Source organism: Montipora capricornis, chromosome 10 (assembly GCF_036669925.1).
Source record: "Montipora capricornis isolate CH-2021 chromosome 10, ASM3666992v2, whole genome shotgun sequence".
Taxonomy (NCBI): Eukaryota; Metazoa; Cnidaria; class Anthozoa; order Scleractinia; family Acroporidae; genus Montipora; species Montipora capricornis.
Genome location: NC_090892.1, coordinates 32,422,109 through 32,427,108, shown reverse-complemented (window position 1 = coordinate 32,427,108; position 5,000 = coordinate 32,422,109). Strand labels below are relative to the sequence as shown.

Genomic DNA, 5,000 nt, shown 5'->3' with positions numbered 1-5,000 from the left:
ACACTTGAATCCCCAAATGACCAGCTCCCAACATCAGTGACTTAATAGCTCAGTTGGTTAGAGCGTCGCACCGGTATCGCGAGATCACGGCTTCAAACCCCGTTGAAGTCAGCCGTCAGCGGTTGGCATGCGGACATGGCGGCTTTTTAGCGGCTCTGTTAAAATTTTAAGTTTTCTTCTTCTTTCTCGCTTTTCTTTACCGAAATGTCTAGTGTGGTACCAATATAACGTTAGCCATAACGATGGAACTTGACCAGTTGAAGCTAAAAGCTATTATTAAGTCAGCTTTAGATGATATGCTGGATACAAAGCTAGTTTCGTTGTTGGACAAGAAGCTGGAACCTTCGCAGACTTCGATGAACTTCATCAACAAAGAGTTCGAGGACACGAAAAAGAAAATTGCTGTTCTAGAAGAGTCACATGCGGTGTTAGTAAAGGAAAACCAGTTTCTTAAGCAAGAGAGCTCCCGTATGGTAAATGCCCTCAACCAAATGCAATCAGGATTTGACGATCAGGAACAGTACATCCGATGAGACTGTTTGGAAATACGAGGAACTCCTACTTCAGCACACGAAGATGCAAATGAAATTGTTAAAAATGCTGGCTCGATCGTTGATGTTTGCATTGAAGATAAAGATATTTCCATATCCCACAGCCTGAAAAGTGACAGTGCGACCCCTCCCATAATTGTTAAATTTACTCGTCGTTGTGTCAGGGATCATCTTTCAAAGCAAGATCCAAGTTGAAGAACTTGACAATTGAAGATATCGGCCTGGGCAGTCAAGGTGAAAATAAGATCTTTATACAAGAAAGTTTCACTTCAGCTAGAAGGGAGCTATTTCATAGGTGTATTGAGTTAAAGAAGAAATGCAAATTTCGATATATCTGGTCATTTTATGGTAACGTTTTTCTTCGTAAGAATGATACCAGCGCTCCAATTAAAGTTTCTTCTCCGAAAGAACTAGCAAAATTGGAAGCAAAGCTAAAGTCCCCTTCATCTGAGGAAACCTCAACAGATGCTCAAGTTTCAAATGCTGGTCTAAATGATGCAAGTGCAAGTATGAACTAACTACTAAATGACTGGCACAAACTATGAAGATTTATCGGATCTACGTTGTCTTCAGGTGATCTCAGAGCTAAATAACATCCCTCAACTTTCAGCATCTGATCCTGACAGCAATATGCCTTCTAAGGTGAACTTTGATTATTATTCTATTTCTGACTGTAGGAGCTCTGTTTATATTCAACTCTCTTTTACTCAGTTTATTATCAATTTTAAATTGTAATATCAGGAGTCTAAATGCTAATTTTGATCACTCAATTAAAGTGTTAGCTGATTTTCCATTCACCCTTATTGGTATCACTGAAACATGGATCAATTCAGTGGCTTTTCATCTTCCAGGTTATACATTCATCTCCCAGGAGACTAAACTGAGGGCAGCGGGTGTTGGAGCATTCATCGCAATGATATAACCTTCCACATTAGAAATGATTTGAGCTCAAGCACTGATGAATCTGAAATTCGTCGGGTAGAAATTGTAAATAAGTCCAATAGAAATATCCTTTTTGGCATTATTTACAGATATCCAGGTTCAAATTTAGACATATTCCTAGAAAACTTTACTCTAATATTGATATTGTCAACAATGAAGGAAAACTCTGTGCTTTATTAGGTGATTTCAATGTTAATCTTTTAAATTTTAAAATCCATAAACCCACTGAGGATTTTATAAATACTATGACTACCAATTTCTTTGAGCCTCATATTGTTAAGCCAACTAGATAACATATCAAACTGCCACTCTGATTGACAATATTTTGTTCAATTTCCTCGAATTCCACACTGGAAATCTAATGTATGATCTTACTGATCACTTACCCAATCTCTTAATATTATTAATGACTTAATTTTTTTTTGCCTGATTCAAAAGACGAAATCTTTAGGCAAGTCTTTTCCAGTTTGAATGAGGGAGGAGTCTGTTTTAAATGACTTTGCATCAATCCAGTGGAACAGGTTTTCAGTGAAACTCAAAATGTAAATCAGCTATTTGAAGTATTTTCTTCTAAGTGCTCAGGAATTGTGAATAAACATCTTTCCCTAAGGAAACTATCCCGTGGGGAGGTTCAGTTTAATTCCAAATCCTGGATAACTAAGGCACAAAGAAAGTCTATTGACCACAAAAATACTCTGTACAGACATTTTATTAGAACTACATACAGTCATCACAAATATAAAATATACAGGAATAAACTTACTGGTTTACTGCGACGTAGTAAAAAGCTTTACTACCAGAGCTATTTTAAAGCTAACCAAAGTAATGTTAAAAATGTGTGGAAGGGTATAAGACAACTTATATCACTTAAGGCAAGAGATTCATCCAAGCCCACTAAACTCATTAAAGATAATCAAGAGATTACTGATCCTAAATTAACAGCAAATGAATTTAATAATTATTTTGAAATCATTGGCTCAAGGTTAGCAGCTGAAATTCCGAGTTAAGGGACTCGTACACAAAAGCCTTACCTCGATAATCCCCATATTTAAAGTTTTTTTTTCTGTTACTAGTTATCAACTTTGAAATTATAGATCTTACAAGTACTTTAAATTATAATAAAGCAACTGTACCCTTTAATATCCCAGTTGTTTTCTTGAGAGTTTTAAAGAACTTTATTTCTTACTCCCTTGCAATTCCTTTTAATTGCTCGTTCACATCAGGCACTGTTACTGATCATTTCAAAGTGGCAAAAGGTATTCCAGTTACAAAAAAGGGTCACCACTTTTGGTATCTAATTATCGTCCTATCTCATTATCTATATTTAATTAGATTAATAAGACTACTGTACAGTAGATTAATTAAGTATTTCGAACAATCATCTGTTTTCTTTGACCAACTGTTTGAATTTCGTTGCAGTCATTCTACAGTTCATGCCCTTATTCTTATGGTAGACAAAATTCAAAAAGCTATTGACAGTAAGAATTATTCCTGTGGTATTTTTGATAGATTTTTGCAAAGCCTTTGATGCTGTTGACCATCATATCTTACTTGACAAACTGGAATACTATGGCATCAGGGGCATTGCACCTGAATGGTTTTCCTCTTATTCTGTCTAATAGGAGTCAATTTGTTTCACTAGGCCCTATAGATTCAGGCTCAAAACAAATTCCATGTGGAGTGCCACAGGAAGCAGTACTGAAACTACTCAGCTCGTTTAGTTTATAACTATTCTGAGTGTGTTTTTGCCTGATCAAATTAATTTATTCTGTTGTGTAAAACATTTTCTAATTTGGCAAATAAATGGATGGTTGTTGTTGTTAAGTCCTAAAATTTTCAGACTTCTCTACGTAATTGCTAAAATTGCGTTCTTAACTGCGAGGATCATAGCTTCACTTGATTTCATATCCGCTTTTCAAGATATGTTTCATTTCGTACATCATTCATTCATTGGTTCATTCACCACGAGAACACTTTGAATCCACAAATGACCAGCTCCCAACGTCATTGACTAAATAGCTCAGTTGGTTAGAGCGTCGCACAGGTTCAAACCCCGTTGAAATCCTGAATTTTTCAGGCTTCTCTACGTAATTACTAAAATTGCGTTCTTAACTGCGAGGATCATAGCTTCACTTGAGTAAAATGGAGTGAAGCTTGTGACTTAAGGAGGCTCGAAAGGGTTTTCAGCTCAGCGCGCGCGCGTAAGCCACACTCGCAATTGGTAAGCTCGAGTCAGCTCGTGATTCAAATGGGTCACCAGAAATAAGCAAATACCGCTAATTTCGCTTACCTTTCTTCTAATTCCTATATATATGAATATAAATAGACATCATCTATTCACGAAAACTACGAAACTTCTACACAAATGGTTAAATGGTGGCTTAAATCTGTTTGTGTTGGCCGGAGCTCCACACGCGCGTGCACTCGAATGAGCGGGTGACGCATGCGTAAATGCCGATCTTGTAACCCCCTCATTTTTCCTGATTTTGCAACTTTACTCGTTTATATCTCAGCTTCCGGACGATGAATTTTTTTCATTTTTTACATGTTAACTTAGATTAATTTAAAACGTTTGTCTTTCAAATGTAAAAAAATTCTGTAGGGGAAAAAGAAATTAGAGACACGAAAAACTGGCCTACAGATTTTGTTGAATTTAAAATATTTCAGAGATTATTTCTAACACTATCTGGTAACGCTGAATGAGAAGATTTCACCGTCCCGTTTCTTCAAAAAAGACAATATATGTTGATTTTAACGCTCAAAGAAATGCCTCATATCGTTGCCATGGTATTGTTATTTTGGAGGAAAATATAATGTGAGAAATGTGCGATGGGTACTGAATACTCTGACCAAATTTCGTCGTGATATGCTTACCCTAACTGTATCTAAGGACAGAATATGCTTACTTGATTGAAAAAAGGAGAAACTATTTCGAGCCTCCTTAAAGAACCCTAGTCACTCACCTTACATTGCGCACCCACAACACTTTAGTCGCCATTTTCGATGCAACCGAAATTTCGGAATTGTGTAGACTGCTCGCAGACCGCCAACTTTGGTCACACAAGCGAGCCGAGGGGAGAATGGTGATTGAGCAAAGATATAGGGACTGCACGATCTTCTGTAACCGACGCGTTCAGAATCAGGAACCCATGACCCGGAGCCTACAACTCTACTGTGTTCGTGTAACGGCTTTTTCACAGACCGATGTATTTTTAGATTGAATTTGCCGCGAATGAGACTCCCACGAGAGCCCGATGACCAATTACAAGAAATTAAGCTGACGTCATAGGGTCACTGAACGGAAACTGCCTTTGTTTTTTGTACTAATTCGCGGGAAGGGCTAGTCGTAAACCTACTCGTGGAAACGCCGTTTCACAGACGCTGTATGGAAGTTGCACGCTCCAGATGGGCTCCTGTCAGAATCTAATTAGTGAAATCGATGACAGATGGTTCCGCCTCTTTTATTGGTAATGTAAATAAACGCTAAACGTCGTCGTCGTCGTCGTA

The 5,000-nt window shown here is 37.5% G+C and overlaps 1 protein-coding gene across 2 annotated transcripts in view; it reads left to right on the top strand.

The window, feature by feature from the left end:
* The window catches only part of LOC138019601 (FH1/FH2 domain-containing protein 3-like), a 57,045-nt gene that overhangs the window by 33,656 nt on the left and 18,389 nt on the right, over positions 1-5,000 (top strand). The gene's annotated exons all lie outside the window — the stretch shown is intronic.